This window comes from Haliotis rubra, unplaced genomic scaffold (assembly GCF_003918875.1).
Source record: "Haliotis rubra isolate DU_JTF1 unplaced genomic scaffold, ASM391887v1 Scf1113, whole genome shotgun sequence".
Lineage (NCBI taxonomy): Eukaryota > Metazoa > Mollusca > Gastropoda > Lepetellida > Haliotidae > Haliotis > Haliotis rubra.
The window spans coordinates 132,401-150,788 of record NW_025765019.1 but is presented as its reverse complement, the minus strand read 5'-3'; the positions used below and the strand labels follow the sequence as shown (position 1 = coordinate 150,788).

Below are 18,388 nucleotides of genomic sequence, written 5' to 3'. Positions count from 1 at the left end.
ATAGACATACGTACATCTACTGGGGAAACACAGGCAGTTGAGGGTGTATATCACATATATCCTGTGCTATAAGATCATCTTACACAGTGCGTTGACATACCCACATCTACTGGGGAAACACAGGCAGTTGAGGGTGTATATCACATAAATCCTGTGTTGTAAGATCATCTTACACAGTGCGTAGACATACGTACATCTACTGGGGAAACACAGGCGGTTGAGGGTGTATATCACATATCCCCGTTGTTAGATCATCTTACACAGTGCGTAGATATACGTACATCTACCAGGGAAACACGGGCGGTTGAGGGTGTATATCTACCATGTGCCGGACATCTCCCAATATTTGTGGGATTCACAGTACGATCTAAATCTACCCTCACCATGTACCGATATTTGTGGAATTCACAGTAGGATCTATATCCACCCTCACCATGTACCGATATTTGTGGAATTCACAGTACGATCTATATCCACCCTCACCATGTACCGATATTTGTGGGATTCACAGTACGATCTAAATCCACCCTCACCATGTACCGATACTTGTGGGATTCACAGTACGATCTAAATCCACCCTCACCATGTACCGATACTTGTGGGATTCACAGTACGATCTAAATCCACCCTCACCATGTACCGATACGTGTGGGATTCACAGTACGATCTAAATCCACACTGACGATGTACCGATATTTGTGGAATTCACAGTACGATCTAAATCCACACTCACCATGTACACGATACTTGTGTGAGATTCACAGTACGATCTAAATCCACCCTCACCATATACCGATACTTGTGGGATTCACAGTACGATCTAAATCCACCCTCACCATGTACCGATATTTGTGGGATTCACAGTACGATCTAAATCCACCCTCACCATGTACCGATATTTGTGGGATTCACAGTACGATCTAAATCCACCCTCACCATGTACCGATACTTGTGGGATTCACAGTACGATCTAAATCCACACTGACGATGTACCGATATTTGTGGGATTCACAGTACGATCTAAATCCACCCTCACCATGTACCGATACTTGTGGGATTCACAGTACGATCTAAATCCACACTGACGATGACGATGTACCGATATTTGTGGGATTCACAGTACGATCTAAATCCACCCTCACCATGTACCGATATATACTTGTTCACAGTACGATCTAAATCACCCTCACCATGTACCGATATTTGTGGGATTCACAGTACGATCTAAATCCACCCTCACCATGTACCGATGTTGTGGGATTCACAGTACGATAAATCCACCCTCACCATGTGGATAGCGGTAGGATTCACGGTACGATCTAAATCCACACTGACGATGTACCGATATTTGTGGGATTCACAGTACGATCTAAATCCACCCTCACCATGTACGATACTTGTGGATTCACGAGGTACGATCTAAATCCACACTGACGATGTACCGATATTTGTGGGATTCACAGTACGATCTAAATCCACCCTCACCATGTACCGATACTTGTGGGATTCACAGTACGATCTAAATCCACCCTCACCATGTACCGATACTTGTGGGATTCACAGTACGATCTAAATCCACTGACGATGTACCGATATTCAGTAGGATTCACAGTACGATCTAAATCCACCCTCACCATGTACCGATACTTGTGGGATTCACAGTACGATCTAAATCCACCCTCACCATGTACCGATACTTGTGGGATTCACAGTACGATCTAAATCCACCCTCACCATGTACCGATACTTGTGGGATTCACAGTACGATCTAAATCCACCCTCACCATGTACCGATACTTGTGGGATTCACAGTACGATCTAAATCCACCTCACCATGTACCGATACTTTGTGGGATTCACAGTACGATCTAAATCCACCCTCACCATGTACCGATACTTGTGGGATTCACAGTACGATCTAAATCCACACTCACCATGTACCGATACTTGTGGGATTCACAGTACGATCTAAATCCACCCTCACCATGTACCGATACTTGTGGGATTCACAGTACGATCTAAATCCACCCTCACCATGTACCGATATTTGTAGGATTCACAGTACGATCTAAATCCACCCTCACCATGTACCGATACTTGTGGGATTCACAGTACGATCTAAATCCACCCTCACCATGTACCATAATACCGTGGGATTCTTGTGGGATCTAAATCCACCCTCACCATGTACCGATACAGTGGGATTCACAGTACGATCTAAATCCACCCTCACCATGTACCGATACTTGTGGGGGTTCACAGTACGATCTAAATCCACCCTCACCATGTACCGATACTCTGTGGGATTCACAGTACGATCTAAATCCACCCTCACCATGTACCGATACTTGTGGGATTCACAGTACGATCTAAATCCACCCTCACCATGTACCGATACTTGTGGGATTCACAGTACGATCTAAATCCACCCTCACCATGTACCGATACTTGTGGGATTCACAGTACGATCTAAATCCACCCTCACCATGTACCGATACTTGTGGGATTCACAGTACGATCTAAATCCACCCTCACCATGTACCGATAAGTGTGGGGATCCACTGGATCCGCCTATGCTGGATCGGAAGTATATATTTTACAAGTCCGGCATCTGCAATGATGGCCGGTGCTCGCCGCACGCGACATACAGCGGATCCTGCAGTACAAGACTAGTAACGGGACACACAGTGGGACGTGGCTATGCCGATCATCTGAAATACCCCACGTGTCCAGGCTCTTGTACAAAGGCAGACATCTGGGGTGTTGTCACAACACAACCAGCACCATTATCGTAACTGGGACTGTGTCAGATTCGGCCATATAGTGACACCCTGAAAGGCTTTCTGTGTAATGTGTTGTCCACATCAAAACCATGTCACTGAATTGTTTGGACATATATGCTTTGCTATTGAAAGACAACCCGTATTTCAGAAGTGAAATAAAGTGAAGCCGATGCTGGATTACAGATTCGACGTTTCGGGTGCAAAAAACCTGTTTGGTGCACGTGGCTCTTTTAAAAAACAAGCGTTAAAGTTACTCATGTAAAATGTTATTTCACTATTGAACTAGCACGGGTTCTATTGATGGGCATTAAACGTCTCCGTTACTCAGACGAGACGGACTGTAAGGTCCGACCCTGACAATATACGCTTGAGTTGCTTGCCCCTAGGGAGACCCGATGAGCACATGTAGGGAAATAAAGACTGACACGCAGAGGGGAGATGTGTACCACAGTACAGGTGACATTGTCAACCTGTGCCCTCCTTGCCTGTAATAAGCCCTTTGTGGAAAAAGGTGCTTTCGACTGAGAGAGGCGGTCTCCAGTATATTTCAAGAGACATTGAATTTATTTTACTTGAAAAAGAAGTCGCTGACTATTCGAGTGTTCGGTGAAGGGAGTTTCATCACTGATGTTCAGTATAACAAAATGTTTTCAAACTGAAGCATTCAGCCATTGTGAAGTTATTAATGGGTTGTCGTTCAGAGGGCAATTTGCCCAGATCTGACATTTAAGTTGGTCAAATTGAAAATAAAGCCGATTGTGAAGTGGTCACGGCCATAAAATCAACATAATTAATAAATGCACACAACTGGTACACAGGAAAGTCAACCATGCCACGAAGAGAGAGATGGATACGTTGACGAGATGGAAAGTGATCCAGTTGACGAGATGGAAGGTGATCCAATTGACGAGATGGAAAGTGATCCAGTTGACGAGTTGGAAAGTGATCCAGTTGACGAGATGGAAGGTGATCAAGTTGACGAGATGGAAAGTGATCCAGTTGACGAGATGGAAAGTGATCCAGTTGACGAGATGGAAGGTGATCAAGTTGACGAGATTGAAGGTGGATAGTTTGAGGAGATGGAAGGTGATCAAGTTGACGAGATGGAAAGTGATCCAGTTAACGAGATGGAAAGTGATCCAGTTGACGAGATGGAAAGTGATCCAGTTTGACGAGATGGAAGGTGATCAAGTTGACGAGATTGAAGGTGGATAGTTTGACGAGATGGAAAGTGATCCAGTTGACGAGATGGAAGGTGATCAAGTTGACGAGATAGAAAGTGATCCAGTTGACGAGATAGAAGGTGATCAAGGTGACAAGATTGAAGGTGGATAGTTTGACGAGATGGAAAGTGATCCAGTTGACGTGATGGAAAGTGATAATGTTGACTAGATTGAAGGTGGATAGTTTGAGGAGATTGAAAGTGATCCAGTTGACGAGATGGAAAGTGATCCAGTTAACGAGATGGAAAGTGATCCAGTTGACGAGATGGAAAGTGATCCAGTTGACGAGATTGAAGGTGGATAGTTTGAGGAGATGGAAAGTGATCCAGTTGACGAGATTGAAAGTGATCCAGTTGACGAGATGGAAAGTGATCAAGTTGACGTGATGGAAGGTGATCCAGTTGACGAGATGGAAAGTGATCCAGTTGACGAAAGGGAAAGTGATCCAGTTGACGAGATTGAAGGTGATCCAGTTAACGAGATTGAAGGTGGATAGTTTGACGAGATGGACAGTGATCAAGTTGACGAGATGGAAAGTGATCCAGTTGACGAGATGGAAAGTGATCATGTTGACGAAATTGAAGGTGAATAGTTTGAGGAGATGGAAAGTGATCCAGTTGACGAGATGGAAAGTGATCATGTTGACGAGATGGAAAGTGATCCAGTTGACGAGATTGAAAGTGATCATGTTGACGAGATTGAAGGTGGATAGTTTGACGAGATGGAAAGTGATCCAGTTGACGAGATTGAAGGTGATCCAGTTGACGAGATGGAAAGTGATCATGTTGACGAAATTGAAGGTGGATAGTTTGACGAGATTGAAGGTGAATAGTTTGACGAGATAGTTTGACGAGATTGAAGGTGGATAGTTTGACGAGATAGTTTGACGAGATTGAAGGTGGATAGTTTGACGAGATTGAAGGTGGATAGTTTGACGAGATTGAAGGAGGATAGTTTGACGAAATTGAAGGTGGATAGTTGACGAGATTGAAGGTGGATAGTTTGACGAGATTGAAGGTGGATAGTTTGACGAGAGTGAAGGTGGATAGTTTGACGAGAGTGAAGGTGGATAGTTTGACGAGATGGAAGGTAGATAGTTTGACGAGAGAGAAAGCAGAAACGTTCACGAGTCTAGACTGACAAAAACGAAATGTTGGACAAGTTGATCAAAGGGGAAGATTGACCAGCTGACGACTTCGAAAACTGACCAGTAGACTAGATGGAAGATAGACTTGTTGACAAGATGACTTTGATGAGATTGGAGCCTGACAACTTGACGAGATGGAAGGTGGATGAGTTACCGAAATGGAAGATTGAACAAACCCTCTACAGTCCGAGGATTGAAATGAAACCTACTTTTGCCATACAGTTTCAACTGAAACGCTTATTTTTTAGAGAAATATGAAACATTTTCATCATGATTTCAATGAATACACATTATCCGCAACATAATATCTCCAGATATGGCATTCGGTGGATTGAGAAATACACTATGTCTGGCATATTTGAAATGTATACATTTCAACAAATACCGTAACAAAATATCCCGGTTTTGCTGGTAGAGAGTACCTGTCAGCTACTCCTGAAAGACATCCGGTGCCTTTGCAACATACAACCCCTAGATGGAAACCTACATGCAATGTACAACATCACACTTAGTCAACAACTCATCCTTGACATAGAATCAACAAATATTGACATGATACGTACAATAATAGGGGACAGTCGGGTCCTTTAGCAACCACATTCTATACAAGCGTCAAATCCAGTAGAAGTCAGGCGGCCACACGGGTTAAACGTGTCCGTCCCCTTTGCCATACCCAGCCCCACCCTTGATAACGATAAGGGGTACAATTCAACAAGCTTTCAAATATGTTCTGTAAAAAACCCACTCAGGGTTAGGGGTGGTTTAAAGCGAGGGCGGTGCGATGAAAGAGGCTGTGGGGAGCCGTGATGCACGTACTGTCAAGGAGTGTGTGAAATAAAGTCCTTAACAAGATGGGTTGGCATTTTACCATATCTATTTCAACGACACGTGATCGTGTGGAGTATTACATCGTTTACATACACATCGATGAAGAGGCTGTATATTTACCCAGGCACACAGTAAAGGACCTGTGCTAAACATGGGATCGAACGGTTCAATTCCGTCTGACAAAGTACATCCCATAAACTTCGAATGATCCGAATCCGTTGGTCAAAAACCGTCGATGCGTTCATTGTTTTATTGACAATATCGTGTGCTCTTTGCTTTTGTGCATTACATCTTCAACATTACGGTTTACATTTCACCTTTTAAAATAAATCTTCAGAAGGTAATATATTTTTGCTGGAAAACATATTGGTGTTTGAAACTTCACTAATTCACATTACGTCATACTGGTTCAATATCCCTAGCCTGATGCAGTGGTGGTGTGTCTCTGTGTATGAGCACAGATGGTATGTGATCCTTTGTCTACCCCGACGTTTGCCATCTTATTTCTTCTTCGCTGTGAGTGTTCTGACGGTATGTGATCCTTCGTCTTCATGGCTGTGAGTGTTCGGACGGTATGTGATCCTTCTTCTACCCCGACGTTTGCCATCATATTTCTTCTTGGATGTGAGTGTTCTGACGGTATGTGATCCTTCGTCTTCATGGCTGTGAGTGTTCTCATGGTATGTGATCCTTCGTATTCATGGCTGATTGTGTTCTCATGGTATGTGATCCTTCGCCTTCGTGGCTGTGAGTGTTCTCATGGTATGTGATCCTTCGTCCTCGTGGCTGTGAGTGTTCTCATGGTATGTGATCCTTCGTCTTCGTGGCTGTGAGTGTTCTGATGGTATGTGATCCTTCGTCTTCATGGTTGTGAGTGTTCTCATTGTATGTGATCCTTCGTCCTCATGGCTGTGAGTGTTCTCATGGTATGTGATCCTTCGTCTTCGTGGCTGATTGTGTTCTCATGATATGTGATCCTTCGTCTTCGTGGCTGTGAGTCTTCTAATTACATGTGATCCTTCGTCTTCGTGGCTGTGAGTGTTCTGCTTGTATCTGATGATATGTGATCCTTCGTCTTCAAGGCTGTGAGTGTTCTGATTGTATCTTATCCTTCGTCTTCATGGCTGTGAGTGTTCTGATTGTATGTGATCCTTCGTCTTCATGGCTGTGAGTGTTCTCATGGTATGTGATCCTTCTCTTCATGGCTGTGAGTGTTCTGTCTTCATGGATGGTGTCCTTCGTCTTCATGGCTGTGAGTGTTCTCATGGTATGTGATCCTTCATCTTCATGGCTGTGAGGTATATGTGATCCTTCGTCTTCATGGCTGTGGAGTGTTCTCATGGTATGTGATCTTTCGTCTTCGTGGCTGTAAGTGTTCTCATGGTATGTGATCCTTCCTTCATGGTTGTAAGTGTTCTGATTGTATGTGTCCTTCGTCTTCATGGCTCTTCGTCTTCGTGGCTGTGAGTGTTCTCATGATGGTATGTGATCCTTCGTCTTCATGGCTGTGTGAGTGTGTTCTGATGGTATGTGATCCTTCGTCTTCATGGCTGTGAGTGTTCTCATGGTATGCCTTCGTCCTCATGGCTTTGTGTTCTGATTGCATGTGATCGTTCGTCTTCATGGCTGTGAGTGTGTTCTCGTCTTCATGGTATGTGATCCTTCGTCTTCGTGGCTGTGAGTGTTCTCATGGTATGTGATCCTTCGTGCTCATGGCTGTGAGTGTTCTCGTGGTATGTGATCCTTCATGTTCATGGCTGTGAGTGTGTTCTGTTCTCATGGTATGGTATGTGATCCTTCGTCTTCTTCGTGGTGTGAGTGTTCTGATGATATGTGATCCTTCGTCTTCGTGAGTGTTCTGACGGTATGTGATCCTTCTCTTCATGGCTGTGAGTGTTCGGATGTGATCCTGTGGCTGTGGTGTTCTCATGAGTATGTGATCTCTTCATGGCTGTATGTTCTCATGGTATGTGATCCTTCGTCTTCATGGCTGTGTGTTCTGATCCTTCTTCGTCTTCGTGGCTGTGAGTGTTCCGACGGTGTGTTCTGTGATGTTCTCATGGTATGTGATCCTTCGTCTTCATGGCTGTGAGTGTTCTCATGGTATGTGATCCTTCGTCTTCATGGCTGTGAGTGTTCGTCATCGTGTGTGGTGTTTCTGATGGTATGTGATCCTTCGTCTTCATGGCTGATGTGTTCTCATTGTATGTGATCCTTCTCATTGTTCTCATGGTATGTGATCCTTCGTCTTCGTGGCTGTGAGTGTTCTGATGGTATGTGATCCTTCGTCTTCATGGCTGTGAGTGTTCTGATGGTATGTGATCCTTCGTCTTCATGGCTGTGAGTGTTCTCATGGTATGTGATCCTTCGTCTTCATGGCTGTGAGTGTTCTGGTATGGTATGGCTGTGAGTGTTCTGATGTTGATCCTTCGTCCTTTGTCTCATGGCTGTGAGTGTTCTGATGGTATGTGATCCTTCGTCTTCATGGCTGTGAGTGTTCTGATGGTATGTGATCCTTCGTCTTCATGGTTGTGAGTGTTCTGATTGTATGTGATCTTTCGTCTTCATGGCTGTGAGTGTTCTCATGGTATGTGATCCTTCGTCTTCGTGGCTGTGAGTGTTCTGATGGTATGTGATCCTTCGTCTTCGTGGCTGTAAGTGTTCTGATGGTTTGTGATCCTTCGTCTTCATGGCTGTAAGTGTTCTGATCATATGTGTCCCTTCACCCATGGGGGCAGTGGTTGTAGGGTTCCTGTCATCTGATTTTGTCACGAGCTGATTTCAATACGTCATTCAGTTTTAGTAAAACTCTAGTAGGTGCCTGTTGCTTGTTATCGCTCCGAGTTAATGTCTGAATACTGTGTCTTCCTAGATGTAGACTGTCCGCGCAGTAACCCTGTCCTTTCACATGTGCGCTACCTTGAAAAACAACCACAAACTCCTTTTTCTTTTTACAACATAAGTGTTAATTCATCTTCCAAATGACTTGAGATACCATTCTCCCATAGAGCGTTGTACAGATATATCGATGAGAGAACATTCTCCCAGAGATCCTTGTACAGAAATAGCGATGAGATAACATTCTCCCATTGAAGGTTGTACAGATATATCGATGAGAGAACATTCTCCCATAGAGGGTTGTACAGATATATCGATGAGATACATTCTCCCAGAGATCCTTGTACAGATATATCGATGAGAGAACATTCTCCCAAAGAGGGTTGTACAGATATATCGATGAGATAACATTCTCCCATAGAGGGTTGTACAGATATATCGATGAGATAACATTCTCCCATAGAGGGTTGTACAGATATATCGACGAGAGAACATTCTCCCATAGAGGGTTGTACAGATATATCGATGAGATAACATTCTCCCATAGAGGGTTGTACAGATATATCGACGAGAGAACATTCTCCCATAGAGGGTTGTACAGATATATCGATGAGAGAACATTCTCCCATAGAGGGTCATATAGATATAGCGATGACATAACATTCTCCCATAGAGGGTCATACAGATATATCGATGAGAGAACATTCTCCCATAGAGGGTTGTACAGATATATCGATGAGAGAACATTCTCCCATAGAGGGTTGTACAGATATATCGATGAGATAACATTCTCCCATAGAGGGTTGTACAGATATATCGATGAGATAACATTCTCCCATTGAAGGTTGTACAGATATATCGATGAGAGAACATTCTCCCATAGAGGGTTGTACAGATATATCGATGAGATAACATTCTCCCATTGAAGGTTGTACAGATATATCGATGAGAGAACATTCTCCCATAGAGGGTTGTACAGATATATCGATGAGATAACATTCTCCCATTGAAGGTTGTACAGATATATCGATGAGAGAACATTCTCCCATAGAGGGTTGTACAGATATATCGATGAGATAACATTCTCCCATTGAAGGTTGTACAGATATATCGAACCTGCTCAGGGTGATGAGTGTGAGTTGGGTGCTGCCAGAGACAGATGCCTCTACGTTTCCCATTGACGTTAGACCAACGACCGCTGACAAACCAGGAATCATAAACAGGCGGACTCTGGGAAGCAACTAATGATATGATCTGGTACAACTACGGGATACAACTATGCTAAGCGACATGAACCGCTTTGAGCAAATCCGAAACGTCGACCGAGCGAATGCATTGCAACGTCCCACAGACCAATTATCAGAATTATATGTCTGCCAGCGAGAAAATGTTCCGTGACCACAAACCCGCCATCACCGCTGACTGTATAAGGCAGTGTGACCTGAAGGAGTGTACGTCATCGTACGCTGACGCCGTGGCTCTTCTGAAGTTTGTCTCCCGTCCCATATCTGACTGAGGCGTTAAACAAGATCTCTTCATTTCTTCTACAATGACAAGTAAATTGGAATACCACAACAAAGACCTCACACACGACCCGCCCAGCAAGTGGAGAAACTGTACGCTGACGAAATACCAAAATTAATCGAAATGTGTATTAGATGCGCCCCGCGTGTATATGTTCGCTAATTGTGCTGTTAGGTTGAGAAGACGTCACCTATGTGCACACACTGCAGCGTAATCTGCCGATATATTTACTACAAAGAGTACGAAATGCAAGGTAACTCCTCGTCGGGAGCTCACATACTGTGCAACCACTGCTGGGTCAACTGTCTGGAGTATAAAAGGGATAAATTGGTTTCGACTGTATGATACTAAATTCCTTCCAAGTAGATGAACTAGGTAGCCATCTCCCAGTCCCCTTACACAAGCAACTCCTGGGGCTTTCAGGGTTGTCGAGAAAGTTATCACCATGTCTTCCATCACTAGGCCGTGGACAGGTAATGTAGTCCAGCGGTCCAAGCCTTCTCCCATCACAGAACGGGTTCACATCCATGCAGGACACAGTGGGTGGCGTCTGATATCCGCTTGGAAGTTGGCATCAAAGCGACAAACATGCCACACAAACACACGTAAAGAAGAGAAATCACGTAAACAGAATTCAAACTCATAAAGGACCTGTTCCTACAGAGCCCTCTCCTATCACTAACAGACTACCGTTAGATCTCCTCTCATAAACAGACTATCACCAGAGGTGTCTCCTCTCAGTAAGAGATTACAGCCAGAGCTACCTTCCTCACTAACAGATTGCCATCAGAACTATCTTCTTCACTAGCAGAGTGCCATCAGAACTATCTTCCTCACTAACAGACCGCCATCAGAACTATCTTCCTCACTAACAGAGTGCCATCTGAGTTATCTTCCTCACTAACAGACTGCCATCACAGCTATCTTCCTCACTAACAGACTGCCATCACAGCTATCTTCCTCACTAACAGAGTGCCATCTGAGTTATCTTCCTCACTAACAGACTGCCATCACAGCTATCTTCCTCACTAACAGACTGCCATCACAGCTATCTTCCTCACTAACAGACTGCCATCACAGCTATCTTCCTCACTAACAGACTGCCATCACAGCTATCTTCCTCACTAACAGACTGCCATCACAGCTATCTTCCTCACTAACAGACTGCCATCAGGGCTCCCTTCTCTCAGGACAGGGGGTTTGAAAGTGTACATTAAGTACGAACCACCCAACCCAGTCTGAAGACATGACTTAAGGGTGGCTATAAGAAACTACAAAGATAACAAGCAGGTCCTTGAGAGATTGAAGCTACTTAGCCAGACAACCTTTATCCCTCCAGAGCAGAGTCACCGAATCTCGTCAGTGTACCCTCCTGTAGCTCCACACCTACACCAGTGTACCCTCCTGTAGCTCCACGCCGACATCAGTGTACCCTCCTGTAGCCCCAAACCTACACCAGTGTACCCTCCTGTAGCTCCACGCCGACACCAGTGTACCCTCCTGTAGCTCCACGCCGACACCAGTGTACCCTCCTGTAGCTCCACGCCAACACCAGTGTACCCTCCTGTAGCTCCACGCCGACACCAGTGTACCCTCCTGTAGCTCCACACCTACACCAGTGTACCCTCCTGTAGCTCCACGCCGACACCAGTGTACCCTCCTGTAGCTCCAAACCTACACCAGTGTACCCTCCTGTAGCTCTACACCTACACCAGTGTACCCTCCTGTAGCTCCACACCTACACCAGTGTACCCTCCTGTGGCTCCACACCTACACCAGTGTACCCTCCTGTAGCTCCACACCTACACCAGTGTACCCTCCTGTAGCTCCACGTCGACACCAGTGTACCCTCCTGTAGCTCCAAACCTACACACCGTGTACCCTCCTGTGGCTCCACACCTACACCAGTGTACCCTCCTGTAGCTCTACACCCAGTGTACTACCACGCCGACCAGTGTACCCTCCTGTAGCTCCACGCCGACACCAGTGTACCCTCCTGTAGCTCCACGCCGACACCAGTGTACCCTCCTGTGGCTCCACACCTACACCAGTGTACCCTCCTGTGGCTCCACCCTACACCCAGTGTAGCTCCACGCCGACACCCAGTGTACCCTCCTGTAGCTCCACACCTACACCAGTGTACCCTCCTGTAGCTCCACGCCGACACCAGTGTACCCTCCTGTAGCTCCACACCTACACCAGTGTACCCTCCTGTGGCTCCACACCTACACCCGTGTACCCTCCTGTAGCTCCACGCCGACACCAGTGTACCCTCCTGTAGCTCCACACCTACACCAGTGTACCCTCCTGTAGCTCCACGCCGACACCAGTGTACCCTCCTGTAGCTCCACACCTACACCAGTGTACCCTCCTGTAGCTCCACGCCGACACCAGTGTACCCTCCTGTAGCTCCACACCTACACCAGTGTACCCTCCTGTGGCTCCACACCTACACCCGTGTACCCTCCTGTGGCTCCACACCTACACCAGTGTACCCACCCCGTGCCCAGCACAGACAAGTACCGGTAGATTCCATATCAATCGCTTCCCGCTTACCAGGTGTCAAAATAAAGACTGACCACTCATCAGTGTAAATATCAACATCTGCAGCATCGCCCCATACGTTGTCTGGGCAGTGGTCAATAGAGATGGACAATGAAGCTGGTGTACAGTATCCCCAACTACAGACCGGACAGGTCTATTTCACTGACCTTTGGGCAGGTTGGGATTCAGGCTTGTTTGTGTTCAGCATCTCCTCTCCCCAAGGATATTGTTCGTATCGTGGATATGGCTTCAGCATGTGAAATGAACATGGCAATATGAAACAACGACGGTGGTAAATGTGAAATACATGTTGTATGGGTCCACACTGTTGTCACGGGTTCAGCCAGTTTGTCTAATGGCAACAACAGTTGACTTCCACAACAGCGGCTGTAAAGCTGGATTCCAGTGGAATGATGATACATTTTGTGGATATACAACGTCTTTATTCTGAGAAAGCCGACGTTTCGACATCAATTCTAATGTCGTTGTCCAGCTACTAGATTCCAGTTAGCTGCTGAATGGGGCATGTAGCAGGTGCCACTGGTCACGTAGCTGACGTTTACGCTGATGTTAACGGACAGAGTGACGTTGAGCGGATAGACAAGTTCAACCAACATACACATGTACCCGACTTCATAGTACCCCGGAATGTGAATATAGGCCATGCCCCCGACCAAGAGGGGACGGCAAAATACAGTCATGTTGCATGAAGTCAGAGGTTGCATTAAGTCAGAGGTTGACATACAGCACATGTCAAACGAGTGAGTGAATAGACAAGTTAAAATTAGACACATTACTAACATTAACACATCCTTGCCAAATCCGTTTTGTACTGACGTTGAATGATGCAAAGATCTCAGCCATGGTAAAACACGGCCACATTAGGAATTACAATAACAAACAAAGAGTTTCCCCCAAGGTATCGCAAACACGAAAATTAGCATAATTGATACAAAGAGATACAACGACATTCACGGGAAGCTTGTAATTACTCTAGCTACACTGAGAGGAAAACTTCCATTTCTAACAAATCTTTTAAATATTAATGATCAACTTTATGGTCGGCAAATAGGTGCAGCACATGGCGAACAAGACGTAAATGTCCAGATAGACGCAGCGGCCCTCATTCACCTTGTCTAGACGGAGAGCGCCTATACCTGAACACGCGTGGGGGCCAGGTACTCCAGCTCAAAGCATCATTTACGTTTAACTCACCATTAGTGACTGACTAAGTAATCGTCGTGCCGCTCCTGACTGCGTGTTGTCTGTATACATATACGTGTAGCTTATGTTGGCTACCACACTGTCATACATGCTACCACACAGTCATGCTGTCACAGTCGCATGCTACCAACGCCCGAGGTCCCCCAACACAGCCACACACTGTCAAACATTGGCAACACTGCCATACAATGTCATACACCGTCATACACCGTCATACACCGTCATACACTGTCATACACTCTCATACACCGTCATACACCGTCATGCACAGTCATACACCGTCATACACTGTCATACACCGTCATACACTGTCATACACAGTCATACACCGTCAGACACCGTCATACACTGTCATACACCGTCACACACAGACATACACTGTCACACACAGACATACACTGTCATACAGTCATACACAGACATACACATACATACACCGTCATACACTGTCATACACTGTCATACACCGTCATACACGGACATACACTGTCATACACAGACATACACTGCCATACAGTCATACACAGTCATACACAGATATACACTGGCATACACCGTCATACACGGACATACACTGTCATACACAGACATACACCGTCATGCAGTCATACACAGTCCCAACACTGCCATACACTGGCATACACCGTCATACACAGACATACACAGACATACACAGACATACACAAACATACACTGATATACACAGATATACACTGATATACACCGTCATACACAGTCCCAACACTGCCATACAGACATACACCGTCGTACAGAATACATTGTCATACACAGTCATACATTGTCATACACAGTCATACACTCTCATACACCTACAGAGACTGTGAACAATGTCAAACACTGTCTTATGCTCCCACACAAACATGTATAGAAGCATACAGTAACCGCAGCAGCGTACAGATCCTGATGTTGGAACATGACACTGCTGCTGTCCCGCACACAAGCTGATCAGGGTGAGAACTGATCATTCCGTCCAGGTTCTGTTTCATTAAGTTATATCTGATAATCGTTTCACATTGATTGCTGCAAAATAATGTGTTGTTATCAATGTTGTTTGTTCCGTTAATGTCATCCCTGCTGTTTTACAGTCCCGCAGATCCAACTTACTTTACATATGTTGTGTATTCAGTCGACAAGACGCCATGGTTGGGGGATATACATGGCTTTTGGTTGTGTGTGTAAGTCATGTTGTCGGCGATGAGAGGCACCTGTTTCCTCTGCTACACACATTTGTATATGTACAGCACTGTGAGGCGACCAGTGGTCACAACATGCCCTTCTCTACTGCCTGAGTTACCTCCCCGATTCTCATCTACAGGACATCGTTCTAAATCAGACCTAACCCAGGATAGTACAGAGGCCTTATGTTGACTTCCAACATGCGTATCCACATCCATCGGACTAGCCGATCCATGGACCACGTCGCCGTCACGGTGATGTCATACAGTGGATAATTCGACTTAAACATGGGAAGGTGTCAGATACCATCTGTGTGTCGAAGTATCAGATATATCGACATGTGCATATTGTAGCTGTGGATGTAGCGGGCGACTCACATCGATGGTCAATGGTGTTATGAAAATAGCTGCCACACATGTGGAAATTGGCAATCACAGCTTCTATTATGTTTCGGTTAACTGTGTAAAGACAAGAGTGTGATACTCTTGATGTTGAGTTGAACAAACACATTCACCTCTGAACTGCCCCGCCCCTGTCCCTCGCCCTCAAACCACGCCACGGCGATTACTTTTATAGTCGCATTACTACCCTTGAAACTGGAAACTGATGACGTCGTCGCGGATAGTGCTATCGACAACAGGTGTGGGGACGAGTGATGGTGCACCACATGGCAGTAACTTCGGACATCGCCCCCACAGAGCGACCTTAGCGTTTTGGCGATCGTGAATTCTGATTTTACAAGTTGATGGTCGTGATTTGGACAGGTCAGACAAACCAAGGTATACTAGCCCCTGGAGTTACCAGTGTTGTGGATCACGGCTGATGATGGGGCGCCTAGTAACCAGGGGTACCCACTCCAGCATCATGTCAAAAGTTGCAGAGTGTAGCGGGCACGTATTACAACACCGTCATGTGCAGATGTCAAACACTGTCACCGTACAGTACTCCTGCAAGCTTCCGTACACAATGCTACACTTGTATCACCTGTACCCTCTCTGCGGAGTTCTCTAAAATCCCCCCTTAGTATTCAAAATATGTTACATGCAATAGAAAGAGACAGTGTTGCGTTGCCAGTGACTGCTTTAAAAACTTATGAATGACAGTTTTATACCTGAATAGAAACACCGCATAACTTGCACATCTTGATGCCTCTTGGCTCTGTGTCTTACCCTGTTTTTATCTCACTTCTCACGTTATATGTGCCTTTATCTAACACACATCACTGTCACGGGTCGGACGAAATACTTCAGTCGTAAAATGTGCACCTGCATCCCATCCTGCTGTCAATATCTCCGAACCTAACAGTCGTATTGTCTCGCTGTTTACCTGTCAGTGAAGTCCGACACACACACACCTATAGTCACTGGTAGAATTGCTATGTCAGGAGCACGTGGTGAGTTGGACAGTTCAAACCGTCATTGTTTTGTGATGGGGTAGACATACTGCGATCAACTACGGCAAATTATCTGGAATACGTTAGCAATAACAGTCTATCTTATTTTTAGTTTGTTTCTGCAATCAGAATGAAGTTTACACATTAAAGTATTGTAACTCGGAAGGGTAGTATGTATCAATATAAACTCGCTCTGTTCAAGTGTCAGGTTTGACTGGATATCGCGTGTATATCAGCATGGTCATAGGCAGCGATATTAAATGACAGATTTCCCACTACCTATCAGTATAAAGCTTGTATCAGTACCGCTTGTTAGTAGTAATCACATACCTTGTCAATATTGCAAGGACCTGTTAACAGGGTAATATCACTGAAATAGACATTTCCTGGATATTGATTAGTAATCAAACTCCAATAGGTACCGTGGGTTTACAATAACAGTTTCATATAGCGGGGATCTCTTGTACTCTTGTTGATCAAGCGGTCTAAACCATTGATAACAGTCTATTCAACAAACAAATAGTGTGGATTTAAACAAGCGTCTGGGTGACCGTGTGTTTGTTTTCCCCTTATCTGTATGTATATAGCTATCAATTAAAGTCCTCCGTACGATGTGTGCGTGTCCTCCATAACACCAGCCGTGCCAACAGCAACACCACTCACGTTGGGTAATAGGTGTCATTTCCATTGAAAAAAAAATGCTGTGGCAAGTGACTATTTGAAATAACCCCTTACAATAACCACTCAGGTGCGAAAAACATTCTAAAACAACTGATCTATGAAAATCCTTGTACGGAATGTTTAACCTTTAATTCATTACACAGGTGAAGCGGTTCTAGTTAACGTACTCTCGTGGTCGCGCATTTCAAGCAGCTCTACTTCACACCCATTGCACTGAAATCGATAGCATGGCGCGAGTCTGTCTTGATTGACTTAAGTGTACAAAACCTACAAGCCATCAGTACCCCGGGGACGGACACAGCAGTGGGGTAATGTACTTCGCTAGATCTGCTAGATATGTGGAGGTTTATACCCGACTTCTCATTCAGACCCCCTGCATTGCCGACTGTCTCAAATATTATAATCACGCCTATGCGCTGTGACATTTATCCCCTAAATGTGAAACCGAGTAGGTGCGATGGTTGTCAGTTGCCCACAACATGTCGTACACACAACTTGGAGTTAATCAAAAGCGGGGAGTCACATTTACAGAAAAGCAATGAACCAGCGGAAACGACTGGACCCCTCGGTAAAGTCAAAGATCAACATAGAAGTAAACACAAGTTTGCCTGTCTCCTTACCGTGTTAATTCCAGTAGATTGGCTATTGCATCCTGCGTGGTTCAGATGCACACACACGTAATCCTCACATGGACAATACGAGTGCCGGTATACGAGTCCCGAAGTTTCAATACTCCCGTGGTGTACCCGTCCACCTGTGATCCAGTGACGCCGGGCTACTTCTAGCGGTCCGGCTCCATGCGTTAGAAGGCATTTCATGATTGACGGCCGACTTTGATTGACAGGGCCTTTTCGGCACTCTGATTGGATAATATACCGTCGCCGCCGAAACACTATTGTCAATGGCTGTCTTCGACGGCGTGTCGGAAGAATGGAGTGTAACCTACACCTATGATAATAAAGCGATATTGACAGCTAAATAAGCCGAAGTAAGGGGCCAAACGCTA

General features: G+C 45.2%; 1 protein-coding gene across 2 annotated transcripts in view; it reads right to left on the bottom strand.

Moving 5' to 3' along the window:
* Positions 1-18,176, bottom strand: part of LOC124288775 (protein Wnt-5a-like) — a 117,878-nt gene extending 99,702 nt beyond the window's left edge. The window contains exon 1 of one of the 2 annotated variants that reach the window (XM_046725305.1): positions 18,003-18,176. The gene's annotated coding sequence lies outside the window, so the exon portion shown is untranslated. Of the gene's footprint in view, positions 1-13,054; positions 13,149-18,002 lie in introns of those variants that run through there. The other variant, XM_046725312.1, reaches the window with a different exon arrangement.
* Between the last annotated feature and the right edge of the window lie 212 nt (positions 18,177-18,388).